This window comes from Lolium perenne, chromosome 5 (assembly GCF_019359855.2).
Source record: "Lolium perenne isolate Kyuss_39 chromosome 5, Kyuss_2.0, whole genome shotgun sequence".
NCBI lineage: Eukaryota > Viridiplantae > Streptophyta > Magnoliopsida > Poales > Poaceae > Lolium > Lolium perenne.
In genome coordinates, this window is record NC_067248.2 from 104,156,795 (window position 1) to 104,172,942 (window position 16,148).

Here is a 16,148-nt window from a genome sequence, read left to right on the forward strand (position 1 = left end):
TTGTTTTAATTTTCATTTTTTAAGTGAAATTTTCGCTGCCATTGTCTCAGTATAGCAACTGTACGGTGGGCATTTTCAACCAAAAATCTGCAAGCGCGAAAATAAATAAGTCAAAACCTGAGGGTGAGCAAAATTTGTTCCGTACCGATGAGCGTTGATTTTCAAAGTGATCATTTGTAGGGGCCCTGATGAGCGTCCCTCCCTGGGGGATCGGATATGCCCTCATGTAACCGTCAGATCAAAATTCAACGAGATAACTGCTCCTTGCATCCTCGCTCCCCCGTGCATGGTGGCCGCGCATGGTGCCTGCGCTGCTATCTCTTCCTACCATGTGTATGCCGGTGTCCCTACTCCATGAGCCAACGGCCGTCGCACGAGAAACCTATCGCATCGCTGGAGAACCTGTCGAGCTGTCGCCAGAGAACCCGGCTGTGGCGCCGATACAACAGCCCTCACCACTCTGCATCCCCTATTCGTGCTCACAGGAGTTCGCTCCTCCGACGACTAAGGCCATCGCCGGAGAACACGATGCGGCGACACTGATGCATCAAGAGCGTGGGAAACGGCTGGAGCAATTATACATGGTAGCATGGATGATGTGCCTTTGTAACAAGGTGAACAGCCGCTGGTAGCAACATGGCCGGCTCCATAGCAAGGCCGGCGGCTGCTGGCAACAAGACCGGCAACTCGATGTAGCAAGTCGCGTCGCCCCTTGTAGCAAGTGAAAGAACATCTCTCACAATGTGTTTTGTGTGTTTGATGTCAATGCATGTGATACACTAATGTTTGATGAAGTGGTGCAGGAATTATACAGATACATGTATATGAGTGACGTGTGTGGAAAAACGAGTCAAAAGAAAGCAGGAAAAGTTTCATCAGGCCGGATAATCCGGGCCGGATATTTGAAAAATATCCGGCCCCCAATTTCTGGCTAAGTACTCGAGGCAAAGTGGCTCTGTACAAGGGCCGGATTATTGGCCGGACATTTGCCCGGATTTTCCCCAAGGCCGGATAATCCGGCCCAGATATTTCCAAAATATCCGGCCCCCCAAAAATCGTCTAAGGACCAGAGGCAATGTGGCTCAGTACAAGGGCCGGATTATTGGCCGGACATTTGCCCGGATTTGCCCCAAGACCGGATAATCCGGGCCGGATATTTCCAAAATATCCGCCCCCCAAAAATCATCTAAGGACCAGAGGCGACGCGGCTCAGTACTTCCCTGGACATAGGCCGGACATTTGGCCGGTCATTTGGCCGGATTTTCTCCAGGGCCGGATTTTTGGTGGGGGGCGGATTATCCGGCCCCAACTTAGGCCGGATTATCCGGCCCCCGAAAGTCTCCAACGGCTGGATTTTGGAGGGGGGTATTTATACCCCCCTTCTTCTACCTTGCTCCTTGCTCAATCATTGACCAAAGATCTGCCAAGCCTCACCACCATTAGAGCCACTCCAAGAACGCAAGATTTGCAAGATCTCCTCCCTCACCCAACCAAAGCTCTTGATCTTTGGAGATTCGAAGGAGAAGACACCGATCTACATCCTCACCAAAGCGATTTTCATTTCCCCCTCTTATGCTTGAGGGACCCTTTGCTAGTGTTCCTATTTGGATCCCTAGTTGTTTGTTGTTGATGTATTGTTGTTGATTGTTGTGTTATTACAGATTTGGGAGCCTCCAATTCGGTTGTGGATGTGTGCCCCAAGAACTTTGTATAGGCCCGGTTTCCGCCTCGAGGAAATCCCTTAGTGGAAGTGGGCTAGGCCTTCGTGGCGTTGCTCATAGGAGACCTGAGTGAAGTCTTCGTGACTGTTGGTCTAGCTTTCGTAGCGACCACACTCCTCCAAACGTAGACGTACCTTCTTGCAAAGGAAGGGAACTACGGGAATCAACTCTGTGTCTCCGTGTGCTCCACTCTCGGTTACCTCTATCCTTTATCTCCTCTATATATTGCGTAGCCATATCTTGCTTAGTTGTTGACCTTGTCATATAGGTAAATTCACATAGTTGCATATCTAGAGAATTTACCTTTGTGTCAAGCCTAAATTGAAAAAGAACTAAAAATTGGTTAGCACCTATTCACCCCCCCCTCTAGGTGCGGCATACGATCCTTTCAATTGGTATCAGAGCCTCGGCTCTTATTTCGGGCTTAACCGCCTAAGAGTATGCCGGGGGATGAACAATCGGAGGGGGCCGCAAAGCCGGTCTCCATGGATGATCTCAAGTCGGTGGAAACATCCTTGAGATCCGCCATGCAAACCCAAATGCAAACCCAAATGGAAACATTGATGAAAATATTTAACGACCGCTTTCCCGCGGCTCCCCCCATCATCCCCACCGAAGAGGAAATGGACAAGGGTGCGTTAGAAGGGGGAGGTGCTTCGACATCACCCTCCTTTATGAATCCCTTGAATGGTGACAACTTAACCACTATCAAACCCCCCGTTACCTCTCCTACGGGAACTAGTGGAAGTGATAGCTACAATCGAGTGGCTCCGCCTTTCCTATCTCCCGATATCCCGGTTCCTCATCCTCATATAAACATTCGGGGTGACCCACCTAAGTTTAATGTTAAAGATTTCGATACATGGCAATTTGAGTTTTGTTCTCATGTTCGCAGTGCCTCCAATGAACTCTGGAGAATCATCGTGGAGGGCTTCAAGCCCTACAACCCCGACAAGTTGACTAGAAGAGAAGCGATTGATAGTCAACTCAATGACACCGCCTTGCACATGATTCAAACTAGTGTGGGGACAAAGGAATTGTCTCGTGTTCGGAACTTCACCACCGCCAAGGAAGCTTGGGATGGTCTGGCCGCTAGTTGCATTGGAAGTGAGAGCACGAGAAGGAACAAGTACAATGCTCTTCGGAATAAAGCCGAAGGATTCATGAGGCTACCGGATGAAGATCATGAAGACATGTATGGAAGGCTCATCACCGTTGCCGATGCTTTCCGGAATGTGGGTGCCACCCACATCGATGACTCTTGGATCAAGGATAAGTACATTGATTGCATGATGTCGTTTGAACCCATTGATGTCAAGACTCTTGTTGGGAGAGAATGCTATTCCTCTCTCACCTCTCAACAAGCCGTGCACGAGATGCAAGCCCTCAAGGTGCTCGAGCAAAATTCCCATGATTCTCGCAATCGTGCCATTGGGATGTCAAAAGGGAACAATCTTGCCTTGACGGTCAATTCTGTAGAAGAAGTGAACCCTCAAGAACAATATAGGGCATCTTGGAGTATGTCCTATCCGGAAGACTTGGAATTCCACTACAATGATCACATGTCCTTCCATGCAAAATCTTTTTGGGTTGACCCCTCCAAGGCCAAGGAAGACAACATCAAGAGAAACAACAAAAGTGGGTTCACTACCTTGGGTCCAAGAACAAGATCATGCTACAATTGTGATGACAAGCGCCATTTCATCGCCGAATGCCCCTATGAGAATAGGGAGACTCATGGTGGAAGGCCCATTCCCAAGGACAAGAGCAAGGACTCAAAGGGCAAATATTCAAAGGCCCCCAACAAGAAATTATACAACAAGAGCAAGAAGGGCAAGAGGCCTCCAAGGATTGTGCTAGTGACTAGGGAAGAATATTCTTCCGATGAAGTTAAAAGTTCTAGTGATGATGAAGAAGAAGAAAGCTCAAAGGAGGTGGCCGCTATTGTCACTACCAACATTCCCTCTTCATCTCTCTTTGAATCCCCCAATGAGAGTCCTCATATCGAGAATGCACATTGCTTCATGGCAATGTCCACCTTGGACACATCTATTGTGCTATCAACTCATGAAGAATATTCCTCCGGAGATGAGGATGTTGTTGATGAAGAAGATGATGCTTCAAATGGATTGGTTGCTCTTGCCTCCCTCTCCACCAACTCTTCATAACCAAGTGAATCCACCAATGAAGTCATTCATGTGGAGGAAGAAAGTTGCCTCATGGCTAAATCCTCCGAGGTATCATCCCCTAACCCCTCTATGCCTCACATATCAAATGATCTAGGGGTGGATCATACTAGTTTAAAAGTGAAACAAGAAATGCTTGATTTTGATGAGTTCATCCTTAACTTACAAGGTAACACTAAAAAGCATGTTTCTATCCTCATGGTTCGTATAGCTAAACTAAATGATACTCTTGAGAAAAAATGTCAAATAGAGAGAGAAGACTCTCTTGAAATTTATGCTCTTAAAAATGCCCTTGAGGAAAGTCAAGAAACTATAGCTTCTCTTGAAGGGCCTCAAGATAAAATTAACAAGCTCACTAAAGCTAGAGATATTGCTAGGGCTAAGACTAAAGTGCTTAAAAAGGAAAAGGCCCAATTTGGTGTTGATCATGAGAAACTTGTGAAGGATCTAGATGAACTAGACAAAGCTCACAAAGCTTTGAAGAGTGAATACACTCTCCTATCCAAGTCGTATGAGCAACTTCAAATTAGGCTTGCTTCATATGATGTACCTAGCTCCTCTACTCCTTCTTGTGATCATGCAAATGTTATTGAGGAAAATGCTAGGTTAAAAGATGAACTTGCTAAGGCCTCCTCTCCCCAAAGTAAACTTTCTTTGGATGATCTTTTGAGTAAGAAAAGGTCAAACAATGGGAAGGAGGGTCTTGGTTATAATGCCAAGGCTATAAATGTTAACAAGAAAAGGGCCAAGCCCGCACAAGAAAAGAAAAGAGTTATCAATAATGGTGAAGCCTCGAAGGGCAAAACTATTAATGATGATGGTGCGGGATTTGCTAACCCTCACTATGTTCTATTTAAAGATTATTATGGTGATGTCTATGCAAAATATGTTGGCCCATATGATGGTTATGTTGCTTGGTCTATTTGGGTCCCAAAGACCCTTGTTGCTAACAAAAGAGGACCCATTGAAAAATGGGTACCTAAATCCAAGAATTGATCTCATGTAGGACTATGCCGCCGGAGGTTCAAAATGGGTACTTGATAGTGGATGTACAAGTCATATGACCGGCGGCAAGAACCTCGTCAATGAGTTGAGGCCCAACATAAACAATATCACCGTCTCCTTTGGCGATAATTCTACATCCGAGGTATTGGGTTTTGGCAAGGTTGTGGTTGCACACAACGTTACTCTTGTGGATGTCATGCTTGTCAAAACCCTTGGTTACAACTTACTTTCCGTTTCCGCCCTTGGCAAGATGGGTTTCGCCGTCTTTATTGATAATGATATTGTGGTCCACTTGTGGAGCAAGACTCTAAAAGTCGCTTTCGTTGGGTATCGCGAACATAACTTGTATGTGGTGGACTTTTCGGGGACCACCACTTCAAGTGCGATGTGCCTATTCGGAAAGGCGGATGTGGGTTGGTTGTGGCATCGCCGCTTAGCCCATGTCAACTTGAGAACTTTGAAAAGTCTTCACAAGGGGAACCATATTGTGGGACTAATGGAAAATGTTTCTTTTGCCAAAGATCGTGTTTGTAGGGCTTGTGTTGAAGGCAAAATGCATGACTCTCCACACCCAAGCAAGACTATCATCTCTTCCAAGAGGATCTTGGAGCTCCTTCATGTGGATCTCTTTGGTCCTACCACTCATGCAAGCTTTGGTGGGAAGAAATATTGCTTGGTAATTGTTGATGACTATTCAAGATACACTTGGGTATTCTTTCTCAAATCGAAAGATGAGACTCAACAAATCTTCATTGACTTTGCCACCGAGGTTCAACGCCAACACAACCTCATTATGGCAATAAGAAGTGACAACGGCTCCGAGTTCAAGAACTATACACTCAATGATTTTCTTAATGATGAGGGGATAAGACATCAATATTCCGCTGCGTACACCCCTCAACAAAATGGTGTTGCGGAGAGGAAGAACCGGACTCTCTTGGATATGGCAAGGTCTATGATGGCGGAATACAAATCCCGCTATAATTTTTGGGCCGAAGCCATCTCCACCGCTTGTCATTCTTCTAACCGGCTCTATCTCCGTAAGGGCTTGAACAAGACTCCATATGAAATACTCACCGGCAACAAGCCTAATATCTCATACTTCAAGGTGTTCGGGTGTAAGTGTTTCTATAAAATCAAAGGAGTTCGTTTGTCTAAATTTGCTTCTAAAGCTTTGGAGGGTATATTTGTTGGTTACGGTGCCGAATCTCACACTTATAGAGTCTTTGATATATCTTCCAAGATTATCATCGAATCTTGTAGTGTGAAGTTCGAAGAAAATGATGGCTCCCAAGTGGGGCAAGTTGATGTATGTGCAGGTGATGAAATACCTCAAGATGCCATAGTAAGAATGGGTGTGGGATTTTTCCGCCCCATTGAGGGACACGGTGTGGCGTCTCGGGAAGGACTATGCTCTACCACGGTGGAGCCCTCATCTTCTCAACATCAACAAACTCCATCTCTTGAAGCTAATGATGCGCCAACCCAACAACAAGAAGAAAACCCTCCCTCTCATGTACAAGATCAAGGACAAGATCAATCAAGGATTCATGATGGCTCCGATGAGTTTCCATTCGATGTTTGCACTTCACCAAATATTGTCCAAGATCAAGCACATGAGGTTGAGCATTCTCAAGAAACTGAGGAAGCTCAAATTGAAGGTCAAGACGGGGACCCAAATGATCAAGTTGATCAAGTGATACCTCCAAGGCCTAAAAGAATCAAGGAGGAGATCGAGGCCCGTCGTCTAGCAAGAAGAGAAAGGACCCTTGAAATTCGTGGACACACACATGACAAGGTCCTTGGTGATGTTCGGGCAAAAGTGTCCACAAGAAGGCAATTGGCTAATTTTAGCAATCATCATGCTTATATCTCCTTAGTGGAACCCAAGAAAGTGTTTGAAGCCCTTGAAGATTCGGATTGGGTGGAAGCTATGCACGAGGAACTCAACAACTTCAAGCGCAACAAAGTATGGACCTTAGTAGAGAAGCCAAAGGAGTGCCGCAATGTTATAGGCACTAAATGGATATTCAAGAACAAGCAAGATGAGTTTGGAAATGTTGTGAGGAATGATACGTCTCAAGCGTATCTATAATTTCTTATGTTCCATGCTACTTTTATGACAATACTTGAATGTTTTATACATACTTTACAGCATTATTATACATTTTCCGGCACTAACCTATTAACAAGATGCCGAAGTGCCAGTTGCTGTTTTTCTGCTGTTTTTGGTTTCAGAAATCCTAGTAAGGAAATATTCTCGGAATTGGACGAAATCAACGCCCAGGGGCCTATTTTTACACGAAGCTTCCAGAAGACCGAGGGAGGTACGAAGTGGGGCCACGAGGCGCCGACACAATAGGGCGGCGCGGCCCAAGCCCTGGCCGCGCGGCCCTGGTGTGTGGGGCCCTCGTGCCGCCACTTGACCTACCCTTCCGCCTACAAATAGCCTTCGTCGCGAAACCCCCTATACCGAGAGCCACGATACGGAAAACATTACTGAGAGGCCGCCGCCGTCAATCCCATCTCGGGGGATTCAGGAGATCGCCTCCGGCACCCTGCCGGAGAGGGGAATCATCACCGGAGGGCTCTACATCATCATGCCCGCCTCCGGATTGATGCGTGAGTAGTTCATCCTTGGACTATGGGTCCATAGCAGTAGCTAAAGTATGGACAATTACCACCACTAGTAATGTTGATTCTTCACATGTTGCTGCACCTCCTATTATCAATGGTAAAATAATTGGTGTTGGCAATGTTTCTACTCCTAGTGCAAAGCGTACAAAATTGCCTGAAACTGCTGAAACTGCTGTTTGTGATAAAACTGCCGAAATTTTTCAAAATATTGGTGAAAATGATTCCATTGCTGTAGAACATAATGGTTTAGATTTTGATGATTGTCGCTTTTGCTATGTTGAATGAGTTTCTTTGTTCCACTAACTTTCAGAAGCTTTGTGCAATGTCCAGAAGTGTTAAGAATGATTATGTCACCTCTGAATATGTGAATTTTTCATTATGCACTAACCCTCTAATGAGTTTGCTTGAATTTTGGTGTGGAGGAAGTTTTCAAGGGTCAAGAGAAGAGGATGATACATTATGATCAAGAAGAGTGAAAGGTCTAAGCTTGGGGATGCCCCGGTGGTTCATCCCTGCATATTTTAAGAAGACTCAAGCATCTAAGCTTGGGGATGCCCAAGGCATCCCCTTCTTCATCGACAACATTATCAGGTCACTTCTAGTGAAACTATATTTTTATTCCATCACATCTTATGTTCTTTACTTGGAGCGTCGGTTTGCTTTTATTTTCATTTTGTTTTGAATAAAGTTGGATCCCACCATTATTATATTGGAGATATTACGCTCCGCTTTTTCATATGGAACACTTGTGTTCTTAATTGTGCTTTAATGTTCATGGCGAAGGCTGATTGCTTCGTTAAATTGCTATTTGGTTGGAATCAGAAAATGCTGCATATGGTTTGGTAACTTGGCAATTGTTTGAGCTCTCATAGATCATGTTTAAGCTCTTGCATCATGTAGTTTAATCTATTAATGAAGAACTACCGTAAAGCTTGTTAAATTTGGTTTGCATGATTAGTCTCTCTAAGTCTAGATATTTTCGGGTAAAGTGTTTGAACAACAAGGAAGACTATGTAGAGCCTTATAATGCTTGCAATATGTTCTTGTGTAAGTTTTGCTGTACCTGTTCATACTTGTGTTTGCTTCAAACAACCTTGCTAGCCCAAACCTTGTACTGAGAGGAAATGCTTCTCGTGCATCCAAACACCTTGAGCCAAAACCCATGCCATTTGTGTCCACCATATCTACCTACTATGTGGTATTTTCTGCCATTCCAAAGTAAATTACTTGAGTGCTACCTTTAAAATTTCATTCCTTTATCTTTGCAATATATAGCTCATGGGACAAATAGCTTAAAAACTATTGTGGTGATGAATATGTAGTTATGTGTCTTAGTTCTTATAAGTTGCTTGTTGAGCAGTAACCATGTTTCTGGGGACGCCATCAACTTTTTACCTTTGTTGGATATCATGTGAGATGCTATGCATGTTCGTCTTGTCTGAAGTAAGTGCGATTTCATGATCAAATGGTTTGAGTATGCATATGTTAGAGAAGAACATTGGGCAGCCAACTAAAGCCATGTATCATGGTGGAAGTTTCAGTTTGGACATACAACCTCAATCTCTTATGAGAATATTAACTGTTGTTGAATGCTTAAGCATTAAAAGAGGAGTCCATTATCTATTGTCTATGTTGTCCCGGTATGGATGTCTAAGTTGAGAATAATCAAAAGCGAGAAATCCAATGTGTGCTTTCTCCTTACACTTGTACATGCGGCATAGAGGTACCCCTTTGTAACACTTGGTTGAAACATATGTTATGCGATGATAATCTGTGTCTTCCGAGCTAAGTAGGACAAGGTGCGAGCACTATTAGTACTCTATGCATGAGACATGCAACTTGTAGGAAGTATTATGCATAGCACATATGAATTATTACTACCGTTGACAAAATTGTTTCTATGTTTTCACAACAAAAGCTCTAGCACAAAAATAGTAATCCATGCTTCCCTCTGCGAAGGGCCATTCTTTTACTTTATTGTTGAGTCAGTTTACCCACTTCTTTCTATCTTAGAAGCAAACACTTGTGTTAACTGTGTGCATTGATTCTTACATGTTTACTTATTGCACCTGTTATATTACTCTATGTTGACAAATATCCATGAGATATACATGTTACAAGTTGAAAGCAATTGCTGAAACTTAATCATCCTTTGTGTTGCTTCAATTCATTCTACTTTGAATTTATTGCTTATGAGTTAGTTCTTATGCAAGTCTTATTGATACTTGTCTTGAAAGTACTATTCATGAAAAGTTTTGCTATATGATTCATTTGTTTAGTCATTATCTTTGTTAGCAATCTTTTGTTCAGATCACTCCATTCATCTCATATGCTTTACAATAATGTTGATCAAGATTATGTTGGTAGCATGTCACTTCAGAAATTATTTGTGTTATCGTTTACCTACTCGAGGACGAGTAGGAACTAAGCTTGGGGATGCTTGATACGTCTCAAACGTATCTATAATTTCTTATGTTCCATGCTACTTTTATGACAATACTTGAATGTTTTATACATACTTTACATCATTATTATACATTTTCCGGCACTAACCTATTAACAAGATGCCGAAGTGCCAGTTGCTGTTTTTCTGCTGTTTTTGGTTTCAGAAATCCTAGTAAGGAAATATTCTCGGAATTGGACGAAATCAACGCCCAGGGGCCTATTTTTACACGAAGCTTCCAGAAGACCGAGGGAGGTACGAAGTGGGGCCACGAGGCGCCGACACAACAGGGCGGCGCGGCCCTGGTGTGTGGGGCCCTCATGCCGCCACTTGACCTACCCTTCCGCCTACAAATAGCCTTCGTCGCGAAACCCCCTGTACCGAGAGCCACGATACGGAAAACATTACCGAGAGGCCGCTGCCGCCAATCCCATCTCGGGGGATTCAGGAGATCGCCTCCGGCACCCTGCCAGAGAGGGGAATCATCACCGGAGGGCTCTACATCATCATGCCCGCCTCCGGATTGATGCGTGAGTAGTTCATCCTTGGACTATGGGTCCACAGCAGTAGCTAGATGGTTGTCTTCTCCGCTTGTGCTATCATTGTTTAGATCTTGTGAGCTGCCTAACATGATCAAGATCATCTATTTGTAATGCTACATGTTGTGTTTGGCGGGATCCGATGAATATAGAATACTATGTTAAGTTGATTATCAATCTATCATATATGTGTTGTTTATGTTCTTGCATGCTCTCCGTTGCTAGTAGAGGCTCTGGCCAAGTTGATACTTGTAACTCCAAGAGGGAGTAATTATGCTCGATAGTGGGTTCATGCCTCCATTGAATCTGGGACAGTGACAGAAAGTTCTAAGGTTGTGGATGTGCTGTTGCTACTAGGGATAAAACATTGATGCTTTTTCTAAGGATATTTGTGTTGATTACATTACGCACCATACTTAATGCAATTATCTGTTGTTTACAACTTAATACTGGAAGGGGTTCGGATGATAACCTGAAGGTGGATTATTTAGGCATAGATGCATGCTGGATAGCGGTCTATGTACTTTATCGTAATGCCCTGATTAAATCACATAGTAATCATCGTTGATATGTATTGAATCTTTATTTGTCAATTGCCCGCCTGTAATTTGTTCACCCAGCATGCTAGTTATCTTATTGGAGAGACACCACTAGTGAACTGTGGACCCCGGTCCATTCTTTTACATCTGAATACATTCTACTGTTTTTACTGTTCTTTGCAAACAAACACCATCTTCCACTCGATACGCTTAATCCTTTGTTTTCAGCAAGCCGGTGAGATTGACAACCTCACTGTTACGTTGGGGCAAAGTACTTTGATTGTGTTGTGCAGGTTCCACGTTGGCGCCGGTTTCACTGGTGTTGCGCCGCACTACATTCCTCCACCAACAACCTTCACGTGCTTCTTGGCTCCTACTGGTTCGATAACCTTGGTTTCTTTCTGAGGGAAAACTTGCCGCTGTGCGCATCATACCTTCCTCTTGGGGTTCCCAAAGGACGTGTGCTTTACCATCACAAGGAAGTTGTTGACACGCAAGCAGCAAGGAACAAGCAAGATTGGTGGCTCAAGGTTACTCTCAAGTTGAAGGAATTGACTTCGGAGAAACTTATGCTCCCGTGGCTCGCCTTGAGTCCATCCGTATCTTCTTGCTTATGCATCGCATCGTAACTTTAAGTTACAACAAATGGATGTGAAAAGTGCATTTCTTAATGGTCCTTTGCATGAAGAGGTTTATGTTAAGCAACCCCCGGGGTTTGAGGATCTCAACTTTCCTAACCATGTCTATAAGCTTGATAAAGCACTTTATGGTCTCAAACAAGCTCCTAGAGCTTGGTATGAGCACCTTAAAGAATTGTTGATAGACCGTGGGTTTGATGTTGGGCTAATCGATCCCACTCTTTTTACTAAGAGGGTTAATGGGGAGCTTTTCGTTTGCCAATTATATGTTGATGATAATATCTTTGGCTCTACTAGCAAAGCTTTCAATGATAAATTCTCAAAGCTTATGACCGATAGGTTTGAGATGTCTATGATGGGAGAGATGAAGTTCTTTCTTGGTTTTGAGATCAAGCAAACAAGTGAAGGGACTTTCATCAATCAAGCAAAATATCTCCAAGACATGCTCAAGAGGTGGTGTGTTGGTCTTCTAAGAAGCAAAATTGTATATCTCTCTCCACCGCCGAAGCCGAATATGTTGCCGCCGCAAGTGGATGCACTCAATTGTTATGGATGAGGCAAACTTTAAAGGAATATGGTGTCATTTGTGACAAAGTGCCTCTATTATGTGACAATGAAAGTGCTATCAAGATTGCCTATAATCCGGTGCAACATTCAAGAACGAAGCATATTGAGATCCGGAATCATTTTATTAGGGATCATGTTGCCCGTGGTGATATTGAGCTTATCTATGTTCCTACCAAAGACCAACTTGCCGATATATTCACGAAGCCTCTTGATGAAGCAAGGTTTTGCTATTTGAGGAATGAACTAAATATCATTGATTCAAGGAGTATAGCTTGACCATCTTGAAAACACACCTTTGTCTCAAAACTTTATTTGGTTTAGATGTGGGCATGGAGATAGGGGGAGTGCGGTTTAAACTATTGAGCTATCCCTCCCCCCATCATGCCAACATTAAAAAAAAATCATTCTCTTTATATCATATGATGATATGTGAGCTTCAATGATGAGTAGTGGTTTTGGGCCCAAGATATATCTTCGTGATGCCATGCCATAACACTCATACATGGTGGCCTAGGCCACCACACTCTTCTTTGTGAAGAGTTGGAGTTATTTGGACCTTCATGTCTTTTATTTGACAATTCCTTGTTCTTATGGGAAATCACTCTAGTTTGGCCTTATTCGCTCGTATTTTGCAAACTTGAGTGATCATGTACCATTGACAGTTTGAGCTTTCTAAACCCAAGCCTACACTCATCTATAAGCCATTTCCATCTTGCTCATTTGTCATGTTTTGGTAAAAACTTGGAGTTTGAGGAATTTCGGTCGGATGATCTAGGTTGCCCCATCTTATTGGTCAATATGCATCTTATATGTGTTGTGATACTTCATTACATCACATATGGGGTATGCAAATAACCAACAAAAGATAGGCGGGATTTCCGGTGTTCTGGAATTTTCCAGAAAACCGGATAATCCGGCCCCTGGGCAAACCGGAAAATCCGGCCCGACCGGATTATCCGCCCTAAACTAGGGCCGGATTATCCGGCCTGGGCAGGTCTTGAAGGGGTTGAGGACGAGGCCGCGGGGGCAAATGGTTCACAACCAGCCCCCACGCGCCTCTCTCTCCTCTCTCTCCCCTCAAGGTCGCCGGAGCTCCTCCTCCTCGCCGGAGCCGCCCCGTCCACTCCCTCCCGACGTTTTTGGGTGGATCGGGTGCTCCTCCTCCCTAGCTATCATCTCCTCCAAGCGGCTCCTCCGATGGATGGGGGTATGGTTCACCATCCCTAACCCTAGGTGTTGTGTTTTATACATGCTATTTTCTTGGTGGAGATGTTGTCTAGTTGTTCCAAATCATGTGTAGTATACTCCTCTTGCATGCTATGAGGCCGATCTAGTCATAGACAAGTTTTTGATTGGCGATTTCTGCAGATCCGCAGGGCCGGATTATCCGGCCCCCGCGCTGGCCGGATTATCCGGCCCGGCCGGATTATCCGCCCCTCGGGGACACCGGATTATCCGGCCTGGAGCTTCATCGCTAGTGCAGTTTGATTCAATCTTTCATGTCTAGACTTGTACCAACTCATAGTATGTTTCTAGAGTACATTACTGTATCTTACATGACTTATGAGCATTATCTTCTCTTTGCTATCCGTCTTTGCTTCTCACAGGTAGTGGTTCTCGGGGTACTCGGAGACGCCCAAGACAGAAACGGTCAAGTGATGAGTTTGCTTCGGATGCTCCTCGCAAGTCCATCGCTAGTAGGAGGAAGAACAAGGAAACTAGGGACAACTACAAGTCAATGGACAGTGTTTCTTATGCAGCTATCCGTCAGAAGAACTGGTATGAAGATGTTCAGAGGGATGATGAGATAGAGGATAAGCGCTTTTGGTGCTTGGAGCAAGAGTTCATCTTCAAGGACATTTATGAACCCACGAGGAAAGTGAGACCCATGCAAGCTATCAATGTGGAGAAACTGGCTGTCAATGATTATTTTGCGGATGCCATCTGGGTGACTGGTAGGATGGGCTTGCAAGATCTGATGAAGATACAGTGTGACTATAGCCCCGTGTTGATCAAGCAATTCTTTGCCACCCTTGCTTTCAAGAAAGATGATGAGTGCACTATGGAGTGGATGACTGGCTCCACCCATTGTCATGCTACCTTGCGCCACTTTGCTTCAATTCTCGGTGTTCCCATGGGAGGGACTCATCGCCTTCATGGCCCCCAGAAGACCGACAAGAATGTGCTCTATAATCTCTATGACTCATCTGGAGTTGTTGGTTCTAACAAGGGTCTCCTCTCCATCTACAGTCAGCTGCTCCGATTCTTCCGAGCCACCATTGCTCCAAGTGGTGGAAACAATGACGCACTCTGTGGAGCCCTTGTGGATCTTATGCACCTCAGCTATAAGTGTGCTTGTGATGCTAGTGAGAAGTTGCACTTCACACTTGATATTTTGGACTTCATCCTCAATGAGATTCATGATGCCATGGTCTCCCGGACTACCATGCCATATGCACCATATATCCAGCTCCTCATCAACAACTCTGCTAATATGAATGAAGACTTGAGTCGGTTCCCAAAGGAGAAGCACTCTGTCAAGAAGGCTTACAAGAAGAAGCCAGTTCGCATGCTGCCCCTGCTCCTGACTCTTTTATGAGAGATGCCCGCTCTAGTGGTTTTGCCCCTGCTCGTCATGCTGATATTCCTGCCATGAAGAAGCAAGTGAAGAAGCTCAGTTGGTTTCAGCGTCATATTCTGTGCATGAATATTGAGATTCATAAGGAGAACTATGCGGCCAGCCGAGAGCGTTCTGAGATTCTGCATACTCAGGCGGTTATCCTTCACAAGCTCAGTGGTGAGCAAGGTCCTCTGCCTCAGCCTCCAGTTCACCCAGGTTACAGTGGGTGGCACTCGTCACAGGTTCTATGGAATGATATTGAGGATTGCATTCAGAGGGCCAACTACACTCGCAGCTCCCCTCCTGCCCCTAACACTGAAGATGAAGATGAAGATGAAGAGGAAGAGGAAGAGGAACAGGCGTACCAGACCGATGATGACGAAGGCTCCGAGTGATCTCCTTGGGGGCGAGTAGCATCGCGCTTTTCCCTTTTTGGCGTCTCGATGCCAAAGGGGGAGAAGTGTTCTATTAGGTTCTATTACGGGATTTGCATGGTGGTTAAGGGCACAAGCATATGCGTTTATCATTCTTTTATTGCTTGTGTCCTTCTTTATGTCATCTATGTGAACTATTTGGCTTTGTGGTTTATCCGTTCAAAACTATGTGCTATGTGTTTGTGAGACATCGTATTAAGGATTTCGGATTTCTATATGTTGAGACCAAGGTTTATTATATGGTGTGTGATATTATATATCCGGTATTATATATCTCCATATGGGTATGATCTCTATCACCTTGTCTCAACTCCATATATGTCTATGTCTCTTGTTTCTAGCTCATGTTGGATATATCTTGTGTTGAGGCACCTCACACCTATATGATTGTGTATTTGTATTCAAATGCAAATTACTTGTATGCACACATGTAGGGGGAGTGCCTCTATGTTTTGCCAACATGTTTGCTTTCTATTGTGCTTTCCTTGCAAATCCGTGTATTGTCATCAAACACCAAAAAGGGGGAGATTGAAAGAACATCTCTCACAATGTGTTTTGTGTGTTTGATGTCAATGCATGTGATACACTAATGTTTGATGAAGTGGTGTAGGAATTATACAGATACATGTATATGAGTGACGTGTGTGGAAAAACGAGTCAAAAGAAAGCAGGAAAAGTTTCACCAGGCCGGATAATCTGGGCCGGATATTTGCAAAATATCCGGCCCCCAATTTCTGGCTAAGGACTCGAGGCAAAGTGGCTCTGTACAAGGGCCGGATTATTGGCCGGACATTTGCCCGGATTTTCCCCAAGGCCGGA

General features: G+C 44.3%; 1 long non-coding RNA gene across 1 annotated transcript in view; it reads left to right on the forward strand.

Moving 5' to 3' along the window:
* Window positions 1-16,148, forward strand: part of LOC139831274 (uncharacterized) — a 254,774-nt gene that overhangs the window by 64,544 nt on the left and 174,082 nt on the right. The gene's annotated exons all lie outside the window — the stretch shown is intronic.